We start from the raw sequence: 12,931 nt of genomic DNA, 5'->3' as shown, positions 1-12,931 counted from the left end.
TGATGTTTCCTGCCAGTTGATGTTCTGAAGTCTCTCCCGGCTTCTCCGGAGGCCGCCCTGGCTACTGTTGCGGCACTCCTGCCTCTAAGGCAAATGGAAGATGCTGGAGTGGGTTGTCTACCGGTCAGACTGAAGCACCAGGCTGGTGAGCACGTGTTACCTGCTGGGTCGAGCGCCAGGAGAGTGAATGCTGTCACGGAAAGGTTCCCTTCTGTTTCCTTGACTGAGTGAGTGTCTAGAGGATGTGTTTGCTGAGGTATATTGTTGCCAGGTATATATTTTTTTTCAGAAGGTGAGGATACTGTGAGTGTGTAGCTGCCTTAATGGCAAAACAAAACGCTTCCTTCCAGTGCGAACTAGCCCAGGGTCCAGGCTACAATTGTGGATCGGTACGATTCATGCAGTGAGAGCGGATCTGAGCTGGCAGGTGGTGAGAGGTCCAAGGTCATTGCTGGTTGTCACGGCCTCAGTGGGTAGAGAGCTTGAGAGGCAACACAGGTTGTCAGGGTAACAGCAGTGAAAGGTCACAGGCGTTCCAGTCACTGGGCCGTTTCGGTGGAGGAGGTAGGCAGTGGGAGAAGATCCCTGAGGTAAATGGAGAAATGTTGCACGAAGAGAAGAAAATAAAAAGAGGAACCGATAGCAAATATAATAAATTGCTGTTTTAGTTTTTTTTTTCCTTTTCTGTTTCTCTGGGAGGTAGAACGCTGAAGAGGTGTTCTCTGATTGGCTCAGAGCGAGAGGAGAGGACGGTGGGAGGTACAACTGTGCTGTTTCAGTCTTTATTTTTCTATCTTGTGTCTTTTGAAAAAGTAGAATGCTGGTGGTTTTCCAGTGTCCATCTGAGGATGCTTGGCTCTGCCTCTTAACATGAACAGTCAGTTTCCTTCAGGGGCTCCGTCCTGTGGAGACACAACAACCGGTTAGAACATGACCACACTGAGAGTAGTACTGTTATTGGACACCAGGGGGAAGGGAGTCGACTAACACACGAATAAATCACCAAACTTTCCCCGAGTGTTGAGTTTGTGACTGGAAGAGTTCTCCAACAATGCTGGTTTTCTGTTTCACATTTTTTTAATCTTAAATGTCTCTTTTCACTCAGTGAGTTAACGCGACCCAGATCACATCCCCGAGCCGACCAGCAGAACTTCAGGTTTCCACAAAAGAGTATCTGGGCAGCTTTGTTTCCACCGTGAAGAGAAAGAGTAAAAGAGAAAAGGAATAGATGGAACCTCCCAGTGAAGAACAGAAACATTTTACTGTCACTGTTAGTTTGACACCAAAGCAGAGTGACCAACAGCAGGACGGACTTCACACTCTGTCGTTGGCCTGGAACAAAAATAACTTTCACAGAGAGAAGACGCAGACGATAAAATATAACGTGATTGGAACAGTCGGGATTGTTTGTCTTGTTACTGGACAGTTCCACCAGAAAGAGATCAGGTGGAAGAGAAGCACAAAAAAAATAAAATACTGCAGCTTCTATTTCATTTTCTGAATCACGAGGGACCTGGGTTTGTTCTTTAACCGGCGCAATTTTCTTAAAACGCTTCCGAAATGACACCAGAAGCAAGAAATACTGCAGACGTGTGAATCATCCAGGTGCCTCAGACGTGGCAGAGCACTTACTGCCAAGCCTTCTTAGACACGCGTGTCAATCTGTTCGCAATTACGTGCAAAGTAAATGAGGTTTTTTTTTTTCCTTCTATAAACTTCAGGTGTCGCAGAAGTGAAATACTTCACATGCTGCACAAGACCGGTGACAAACGTGAAGGAGCAAACAAAAGCCACAGCGATCACGATCCTGAGCGTCTCACACCGGCTCTGCACCGATCAGAGAAGAGAACAGAAAACTAATGCGTGTTCGTCTTGCAATAACAAAAGCTACAGTACTTGTTCAGTATGCAAAGCAGCTACTGGGTGGAAAATCTATTGTTGGCAGCCCGCATTTGAATGCACACAATGTACACACAGACACACACAGACACACACACATGCACATTCCGTGTTAATCTTCCTCCATCTGTGCAAGCTGCACTTGGGCTTGGTTTCAGACAGACACACATAATTCTCTTTGTGTGACCATCTTCTCATGAAGGGAAACACAAGTTAGGTTCCTACTCCAGACACAGACACACACCGACACACACACACACACCCACACACAGACACACACAGACACACACACAGACAGGTGGAGGCAACACAGTCCAACAAAATCAACCACTTGAGTCAAGGTTGGTCGTCGAATTTAAAAATTCCATCTTTTTTAAATGAACAACCTCCATCTGACTGAGTGAGCCTCTTTATTCACACTGTTAAAACCACACACACACACACACACACACACACACATATTCAATTAAAATGAGATGCATCAAACTTTCCACCCACACACGAGGGGGATTTGGAAACTGTTGGTTGGCAGTTAAGTGGACATTATCAGCAGCGACACTCCACAGACTCACACACGTACGTGTTCCTGGAGAGATCCTTGTTGTTTGAAGGATTTCACAGAAGAGCTGAACAATGTGACCTGAGATTAACATCACTTAGTTCTGTATTTCTTTGGAGGGCGACAGTACTTCTGTGTTCAAGTCATGTCACAAGTCGTGATCCACCTCGTTCTAATCTTATCGTATGTGTACGGCAGCAGTTAACGACCCCTGGAGACACACCAGTGTGGTTGGGGGGGGGTTGTCCGCACAATCCATGTCGTGGTACGATGAGCACGACACCAGTACAACCTCTACTTTCCAACAACAACCGCAAATGTGATGATGAGGAGGAGGACCAATCAAACCTCTGATGACCCCACTGACCTCGGGACCACCGACCCAGACAGACACTGGACACTGTCCACACCCTGTCCTTGTCCTCTGCATTAGTCTGTGATTGTATTCTGATAACTTGATACCCCCACATTGACCCATCTGTCCTTCTTTACTTCTATTCCGTGACAAACAACAACAACAACAACACACACACAACCGTCCTCCTCATCCAAACACACAGACATCTCCGAGGACAACACAGGAGACCTCAGCGACGGCTTTAATTAATCGACAGCAGGAAACAGACATTAGGATTAATCTCATGAAGGAAGACGCAAGGAGAGCGAGTGGGATGAGAGTAAAGAGTCATCTGGTACAATATGCATCCTTCTGTAACCAGGGGGGAGACGACGTCCCTCCCCCAACAGCGACTGTGACAGATTTACAGTGCAGCCTGTTATCACCGCTGCTGGCTGCCAAATTGGCTGCAAAGTTAAAAAAAATAAATAAATGACCATCCGCCGTCCAAATTAGCGTCCACTTGGCTGCAGGACGAGAGACGAGGGATGAAAACAGAAAGGGGGGGGGGGGGTGATGTGGACCATCAAATAATTCCTCCGTCGGTCCAGACACTGAAGAACGAGGCTGATGAGCTGATGAGCTGATGAGCTGATTCAAACGTTTTCAGAGAAACTGGAGCAGTTTTGTATTTTTGAGGGATTTAAGTCGAGCAGCACTTCGGGAAATAAGACCACAGTATTATGAGACAAATACTTGTACAAGCATGTCTTTGCAGCCTGGAAATAAAAACTATACTTATGCCATACTTAACATATATAAATATATATATATATGTGTGTGGGTGTGTATACTACACAAACATGTATGTACTTAGTAATACCTGACCCTGAGCTTTAACTTCAGAGGAGACTGGGAACCAAAGAGGTTATTCTCCATTTATCAATAAACTATCAGAGTGTTGTCTGAACCTGCTGACTGGTCTTCTACTGTAAGAGGCCGACACAACGACCTGGCAGCTGATCAGTGTGTGTGTGTGTGTGTGTGTGTGTGTGTGGGACTCTGTCTCAGTATTTGGCAGCAGGTAGCGATGAGGTCATGCTGTATTCTTATCTCAGGTTTTTTTTTTTTATCATGACTCCTCTCTGATTTTTGGACGAGGATGGATTTGGAGCCTGGAACCCCCCCCCCCCCGCCTACACACACACTCTGCAGGGACGACTGTTGGTTTTCAGCCAAACGTGTGTGTGTGTGTGTGTGTGTGTGTGTGTGTGTGTGTGTGTGTGTGTGTGTGTGTGTGTGTGTGTGTGACCTTCTGACTTTCCCAACACTGAGGAGGACACAAACCCCGCCTCCATCAGATGCCAAATAAAACGTTTTTTTCCGCGGTATTTAAAGACAAAGACAAAACATAAAATGTGTAAAACATTCATATGTGCGTTTTGATTCTGCAGGATTAGATTCCATCACGTTCCCGTCAGAGTGTGGCACAGTGGAGTGCTGCCGTGCACGTGGAGCTATACGGCAAAGCGAGAGGAAACTTAACACCATGGACCTGGAGAAACCTGTTCGGCAGCGTGCTGTATAGATTGATGGTAGTAGGCTGCTGCAATGGGCTGGTAATATCCCAGCTGTGTTTGGGTGTGGTGTTCTCGCTGTGGGTGTTTAATACAGAGTGTTCACGTCTGAATACGAGCCTCCTATAGAAACTGTCTCAGAACACGATGAGCACAGTCGGTCTTATGAGGACGTATTGGAGAAATAAGGAAATAATGAACTAAATGATAAAAAAAAAGCTGAAGGAAGAAGAAACTATTTCAAAATGTCTGATGTGAATTCATGTCATTCTTTGTGTCTGGCCATGTGACATTTTGCAGAGAGCGGATATTTCCTCGTAAAAGCTGCGAGAAGTCGAAAAGCACGAAGCAATAAAGGTTTGAGAGACTGATGTAAAAATCTTTAGGGACGACTGCTGGTGCTCAGCATCGTTCACGCTCCTAATAACACCAGCTCAATAAAGTTATGTTCGAATTGCTCATTTTGAGCTAACTGAAAAATCTTTAATGTGCTTTCCAGCTTCCAAAGGGACGTTACAGTGTGAGGACAACTCTCACGAGGGACGTCAACAATCTATTCTTTCTTAAGTTGTTCGAAATTATTACAAGACCAGCAATCAGGGTTTGAACTGATAAAAACTAAGAGAGCTGCAGAAACAATGTTTTCAAAGTGCAGCAACCAGAGCCCCGACCAAAACCAACAAAGTCAAGTTTCTTTGTTTTCAGTACAAACATCCTGGACGGAGAATGAAACAGAGAAAAAAAAACTTTTAATTCTGCCGGACCATGAATAAAATCACAAAGCTACTCCAAGTTTAAACAACTGAAACAGGCGGTGTCACTGGGTTCTGTCTGGAGAAGAGGAGGAGGAGGAGGAGGAGGAGGAAGAGTCACTCTGGTTTTAAAACGAACACTATGAGAATACATGAGCTCTGTCTGACGTCCACACGACTCCAGAGTTTATTCAGAGTGTTACTGACCCTGCTGAGGTAAAGTCTGTATTTTATAATGATGCAACAAGTGGAGGAGACGAGACGTTATTAAAGCAACGTGTTCACATGTCCAGCGAGACATTTGCGGGTCGATGGGTCAATGCAGTCCCATACAATAAATAAAAATATATAAATTAAAGATGCGTCAAAAAGAAAAAAGACAAAGTCTTTATACTTCTGTAAATGATGAATCACAACGGAATGTAGCTGGAGTCTCATGTGACGATATATCCATTATAGATGAATTCATATTCCTTTCACGTCAAGCCTGTTAAGTGTGGAGTTTGACTCCCACTGTGAGGCCTGCGGGGCGTTGAGACACGCTCGCTGCATTTCAGAAACCATGTGACTCCTGAATATATGCAATACGACACATGCGGGTTGTGTAAATAAAGAGAGGGAAATCGGTATGTGGGTTACGACACATGATCAGTGGGTGCTAACTGAGACTGGAGGGTCTGAGGCTGCTGATTAACGCAGAGAGCAGAAAGATGATCTGCAGGACGGTCTGATCATCAGTCCAGTCAGGAGGAGGAGGAGGAGGAGGAGGAGGAGGAAGGAGTTCAGCCGCGCTGCCAGTCGCACTTGTTATAATTTCCATTTCACAGTAATGTCATGCAAATGAAGAATCTCTCTGGTAAAAAATAGGAGCTTTAATGAAAATGTAACAACCTGATTAATTCACAGATGCCCCCACATGGACCTGATTCAATATTGAAAAATCAAAGAGCCAACACATGTAAATGATCCGGCTTTTTAATTAGAATATCGCCCCCCCCCCCCCCAAAAAAAAGTCTGGAAATATGAAATATGTTGTGATGTTCCAGGAGTGTGTGCTGCTCGCTTTGGGACACGAGTACATGAGGCTTAATTGGAAATACATTTTTATTTCATCTGTTTTTGTGTGTGTGTGTGTGTGTGTTCCACGCTCCACTGATTCCACAACAGCCGACTCGTAACTCGCAACCGCATCCTCGTCTACGCAGCGAAATTAAAGCCACTTATGTGGAACTGTCTGTTACGGCGGAACAACGGAGCGGAGCAAATACCACGGACGCTGATAACCAGCATTAATGTTTAATTCAAAGCTACAACCTGCAAATAATGAAATTAAACCCTCAAAGCTGAATTGATGGAGCTGTAGCGTCAGAGAGCATCTTGACACCTCGTGAGACGTTCAGCGACGCGGTTTGTTGTGTCGTTACAAACAATGCCGCTCTTCGAGTTGTTGCTCCGCAGCCCTGAGCCGTGACGTCGGAGTAAAGGTGGCGACGGGTTCACGAACAGTGTCAAAGCAAAAGACAGTCAGCAGAAGTACAAGTGAAGAGTTTTTCAAATGCAACATTAATAAATATTCCTCTAAATGAGCCATCGTGGCTAATTGTGCACGTTGAGACGTGATGTATTTTATCAGCGGCTCTGTGTTCCGCTGCAGGTGATGCAACACATGACAAATCAAAACCAGAAGAGAGAAAACTATATTTATTCTAATTCCGAGAGGTTGGACTCTGTTTACTGAGCGACATGAAGGAGTGAGAGCGTCAGAGGGTTCAAGGCGTCCGTGGTTCTATTCGAGGAACAGGTTTGACACAGTCAGAGAGCGGGGACGCAAATGTGCAGAATGTGTGAGCAAAGTGAACGAACTGTTCCTGATCCTCAGGACTCGGTGTTCGAACACAACATAAAGGTTGTTTACCTCCTGAAGGGGTCATGTGATAGAAGCCTGAAGAATCAGGGACCGAATCACACAAACGTCTCCATCTCTGAGCTTCCACACTGAAACGCAGCCGGGACCAGCAGCGTTTCCGAACTCTCCATTTGAGCCGCTGTGAAACTCAAATCTGAAGATTTGAGATAACAGTCAATATGTCTTCATTTAAGAAAACGGAGCCTGAAGCGTCTTTCAGCTCATCGTGCTGGTTTCCTGTTAAATGCATCATCACTTCAACTGTATACAGAGATAATCGGTCACTGTTATATTTTTAGCTGTGTGCGGCACGAATAAAAAGGCTGGTGATGAAAAAGCCAGGTTTCCGAGGCCACTTCACTTCCACGCTGAAGTTCAGGTTTAAACCTCGTCCCTGCTGAATGATGAGATTCTCATTTTCAGCTTTTAGCGTCCGTGTCTGATGAAGAGAAGCGTCTGGAGTGGAACTGAAAGCGTTTGTGGCTCACCCAGCCTTGATCAGAATGCTACTACACGCTCGAGAGGATCGGCGCCACACTGGAGCACATTTCTCTCACAGACATTCATCTTCATGTGAAGCGGCAGGAATCACTAAAGAAGTTCCCTCCAATTCTGTCCAAAATAACAAAACGCAATAACAAACACAAAATGGAGATTGATGAGTGCAGCGCACAAGAAAAATGAACAAGAGGAAACATTACCCAGCATGCCTTGAATGCTGTTCATAAATAATTAGCTTTTATCTTCTTTTTCCCGCTACACCTTTTTCTTTGGATAACTTCCTTCCCCTCATTTTTATCCTGGCTGTCATCTTCCTCCTCCTCCTCCTCCTCCTCGTCTCTCCCTCCTTCATCACTCTTTAACCACATCCTCTCTGGCACTGTGTGTGTGTGTGTGTGTGTGTGTGTGTGTGTAGGATGATGTATGGAAGTGTGCGTACGGGGGAGCTGTTCCGTCTCTGAGTGCCTGAAAAGCAGAGTCGTACTTTTCTTCTCTTTTTGGCAGACTGAGCAGAGTCCACTTTTCATGGCTGCATCACACTAAAGCTTTTCACACCTCCACTCTCTGCTCCTCCCCCCTCCTCCCCCCATCCTCTCCCTCTTATTCCTTCCAAGCTCCTGCCCGTCCGTCCTCATCCCTGCTAATCTGTCACCATCCTCATTCTTTGTCCCTCCTGCACCGGCACCACTTCCAATCTGTTCCTGCTGCCCCCCCCCTCCCTCCCTCTCTCCCTCCCTCCCTCCCTCCCTCCCTCCCCCCCTGTCTTGGTTCAACTGCTGGCAAAGCTTACGCCATCCAAGGTCACCTATACTGTGCTCTCAGTCTGACAAGTGGGCTGATGTGTGTGTGCGATAGGGAGAATTCTGCACGTACAACAGGCTCGTCCTCATGCATAGAATACACAACTACTGTGTGTGTGTGTGTGTTGTGGCCCTGATTCCCCTGCATGTGCATTCCTTAATGCATGTTCCCATACGTCGTGACTGCGCCTGTGACTGCCTGTCATTGGCTGGCCCGGGTAATGTATGCGTCTCTGCGTCTCTGTGTGTCCTCGTGTGGCCTGCTTGTATAACTGTCCCCCGAGGCTATACTTGTTAGGCGCTGCTATAGGAGGCTGTGTGCTGCGCAGTGAGGGACACGCAGGATCCGTCTGCACTCACTTACTTCACCGAGCAAATATTGACCCTGGTCTGTGACACATAGATCCAGAGTGTGTTGTTGTAGAACAGGTACATTACAGGGCTGTCACATCCACACATGAGCACTTTACATGTGATCCACTGAACACGCATCACAGGACTTTAACGACATGGTGAATTATGTTTTCTATCGTTTAAAACAGAAACTAAAGCTGTGGGATAAATGTACAAAATACAGACATGACTCTGATTCACTGGGGTGGAAGTATGTAGAAGCACAACATATAATATACAATACTGTACTGAAGTACAAGTACTTATACATTGTGAAAAATATCATGCATGTCACAAAAGCTGAAATCCTGACACAGAACTTTGTCCGAGTGGAGTTAGCATGAATTTAATGTTCGAACACACATCTCTGCAGATCTTTACCTTTTTATAAATCTGTTGTGTGAAACGACCCAGGACACACACACACACACACACACACGTTTGAAGCTTTTAAAAAAATCTAATAAAAACATAAAAATAGCCGAAGTTTGTCCAAAGCAACGGATCCAGTGAAGCGCAGCAATCCTCTGCCTTCACTAACGATCTGATCAAATCCACACAGATACGTCTTATCACAGTGTTCGGATCTCCGTGTTGTGAAACATCAGATTTGAAATATATATATATAAATATGAATATAAATATATGATAAGATTACATGAGATTCCAGTTGTGAGAAATGTCATTTAAAGTTCCAATTATGGTTTTAAAGCAGCGAGCTGAGGGCAAACAGTGAGAGCCGCTCTCATTAGGTATTCATTAGCTGTACTCAGCTCGGATATCTCTGCTGTCACTCATGCGCTGCTGCGATGCACCGATTATCTGGAAGTCACAGAAAACAGCTAACAGCTAAATGTGCTCCTTCCTGTTCGGCAGCTGTTGCACAATTATCAACTGCATGTTTGGAATATGTGGACATATGCTTCGTGAACATATTTCACGTTATATGTGCAGCCGCCCACACCTACTCAGATTCATCCAAACACTCTCTGAAGGATCGTTCTCCGCGTCAGATCAATGCAGCATTTCTCTCTTTTCAAGAGACCGACGAGCCACTTAACCGGTGAATACAGACACTTATCAGCTCGGCTCTTCTGAAATCTATTCACCTCAGTGGAGCAGACGCTGCAACGCGTCAGCAGTGGACCACAGCTCGCAGCGGCGAGCGACAGAAACACTTCACGAGCAGAAATCAAGAGATTCGTTTCAAATCGGGGAAAAAACAATCGATGGTTTGAATTATTTCAAAGAGATGTAGTTGAGTGATTCAGACGATCGAGTAAAACACACCAGCAGCACCAACGCGTTTAAAAATGTCACACAAGACACAACCTGCTCCTGATAACAACCAATCAGGTGAACGCAGTATCCCGGAGTATTCAAACTAAAACACACTAAGGGGGGGGGGGGGGGGAGGGTAACACTGTTGTCATGTACAGTCACGTTCAGTTATTCACGCTGCAGTGCACGGCTGCCGCCAGGGGATTCATTTTCAGGGATCTGTGGGCATTTTCCTTTATTTTTGCTTTGTTGTGTAAATGTGTTTTTCTACTGAATGATTTCGAGACGAGAGACGCAAACGAACAACGTGTGATTCCTGCTCTGGTCCTGTACGTGGGTTTTATTTCACAAGTATTAAAGTCGAATCTTATTTTGATAAATCTTGAAACTTTGTGGAATTAAAATACTGAATTCTTTCTCATCAGAAGTATACGTTGCAGGTACTTTTACTACAGAGTGTAAAGTAAACGAGTCTTCAGTTTGTGAGTCCAGGGAAACACAATAAACAAAACCTTGGGAAACGATGGGGCTGATACCGAGTCATTAAAAATGCCTTAATTGGCTGTGATCCTTCGGGTCAGTTCGGGACATCACAGCCAAACGAGGCGAGGTACCGGACATCGTAAGCGCAACAACCTCGGAGGAATCAAAATGGGTCATTTCACAGATGTCGTAGCGCCGAGGCGATGCCACCCTTGACCCCAACCTGATGATGAGTTCATCCCGCGGTCAGCTGCCGGCTGGAGGTTTGACGTTCAAATCAATCACGCAGCATCATACAGAAGACGAAAGGCTCGGGACATAAAGGGCGTCGGTGCTGGTGGTTTTTGGGGGACGCTCCGAGGGGAACAAGGGTTTACTTGTCTCGTGGCCGACCCGTATTACATGGGCCTCACACCAGATTCTCCAAACGTACCCCGCAAGAACTTTATCCTTTTGTAAACGAGGCCTGGAACACAGGCAAGCGTTGCTCAGAGACGCTCGGTGCTGCTCAGATGCTTCGGAATATGGTTTTGGAAATGAGCTGAAGTGTTTGTTGTGCTTTTCAAAGCGCTCGGCGCCCCAATCACGCCCCCGTCAGGGCGGAACAAATCGAGACACGATGAGTCTGATGAGCACAAACAACAAACGGAATTCATACACAAACAAACTTGTGCACACAAAAGAAACTGGCACACAAAGATGTACACATGTCCAGCCCCCCTCCCCCACCACCCCGGGCACACGTAAACATGTGAGTGGGGGAGGGGGGCAGGAAAGAAGCATGATATCTAACAGAGTTTTGATTTGGTCAGCGACGTAAATGTTGGAAATGGTCGACGCTCTCAGTTGGTACACACACACACACACACACACACACCTCAGCCCACTGTAGACATGTTTCATTAAACACACGTCAAAACAGGTTTTCTGCACAAACAGACGCTGCACACACTCGGTGGATGGAAATGCACTTATCAAGACTTTAGCGTTTCCCTGAGCTGACAGCAACTCTTTGTTCCGAGAATCCTCTAATTAGGAGCATTCAATGGAGAGAGAGAGAAATTCAATATGTAGAAACGGTTTCACTTACAGATGTCTCGTTCTTTAAGGCTCAGGATCATTTATGATTTTCTCCATATGACCATGTTGTACGACACCCACATCTAAAGCACGGACACCAAAGCAGCTGTGGAAGCAGCTCTGCCTCTTTGTGTTAACACTGGATATTCCGATCAGCGGCTGAAGCCGAACATAAATCGCGTCCATGTCAGAAACAGCGCACGGAGAATGAGGATGTCACCCTCGGGCCTGCGGGCTTTTATCGGTGGCTCTGATCTTGTATACGAACAAGACTGAAGATAAATCAAACACTTTGTACACATTATTCTGCCTTCAGATCTTTTTACTGCAGCCATGGAGAGAGCAGGGATTTCTCTGTTGTATAATGGAGCTTATGTGACCGACTCAAACAAAATCCCCCCGGAAGAAACTTACAGGATACTGGGTTCTGCTCACAGACGCTGATGAACTCTTCGGGATTCCCTGGAAATAACATTATGGAGGATAAATCTCTGTTTTGGCAGATTAAAAAAATGGTGCCTCAGACAACAAGTGACTGTTTCCTCCTGGTTCAGGTCCGCAGTCGTCAGTTTGAAGCCTCTTACACGATGACGTCATTCACTTCCTACTTTCGGGCCCGGAGAGGTTTTAACGTCCAAACTATCACAGCGACGCTTCAGACTGGAGCATGTGGTTGTTTTTAAAGCCCACAGGGACATACTTGTTAAATGAGACCATCCTGTCACAATAAAGTCTTCACATGAGGAACGAGTCAAACAGATGTTCTATTGTTTTGTGGTTTTTCACAACAGAGCGTCCGTTTATATTCAGTCACTTCACGCATCTTTGCTGACGGTCAACGCATCCGAGAGACATTCAACACAGAACGAATGCACGGTCACCGGACTGAGTCACGCCCGGGAGGTTTAAGATCCACTTCAGCCAGAAGTAGATCCATCTTCTCAACATGTATTCTTAATGTTTACAGCTCCCGTATGTAACCGCAGCAGTAAGTGCTCCCCCGAGCCCTTCACTGCGACGACAGCCGCTGAGGTTTTATTGAAACGTCCCTGAAATAACAAGTCGCTGTCGCAACACGTACAACGAGCAGATATCCCGTGACTGAGGGAATCAAGACCCCACGACAATGCAAAAGAATCACCCTCGAATTCATTTAAAGTGATTCAAGCTTAGTTCAGTGAGACAGCTCGGAAAAAAAACACCCAATTCCTCACGTCGGACATGAAGCACGGGAACAAACGAGAGGTAAACTCCTCCACAAGAAAACTGTTACCTACGCCTCTTTGCATATGGACGCAGGATGTGCGTAATGAATGTACAGCCGAGCAAAGCCAGGCGGGAGGAGGGAGGCAGAGGAAGGATT

The 12,931-nt window shown here is 45.8% G+C and overlaps 1 protein-coding gene across 2 annotated transcripts in view; it reads right to left on the bottom strand.

Annotated features, from left to right (window-relative positions):
- The window catches only part of LOC109641414 (thyroid hormone receptor alpha), a 62,532-nt gene that overhangs the window by 37,059 nt on the left and 12,542 nt on the right, over positions 1–12,931 (bottom strand). For both annotated transcript variants that reach the window (XR_011241053.1, XM_069524972.1), the window contains exon 3: positions 1–902. This exon is cut by the window's left edge and continues 376 nt beyond it. The gene's annotated coding sequence lies outside the window, so the exon portion shown is untranslated. The remainder of the gene's footprint in view (positions 903–12,931) is intronic.

The sequence above is a fragment of the Paralichthys olivaceus genome, chromosome 5 (assembly GCF_024713975.1).
Source record: "Paralichthys olivaceus isolate ysfri-2021 chromosome 5, ASM2471397v2, whole genome shotgun sequence".
NCBI lineage: Eukaryota > Metazoa > Chordata > Actinopteri > Pleuronectiformes > Paralichthyidae > Paralichthys > Paralichthys olivaceus.
Note: the sequence above shows the minus strand (reverse complement) of the source record. Positions and strands in the feature narration are given on the sequence as shown.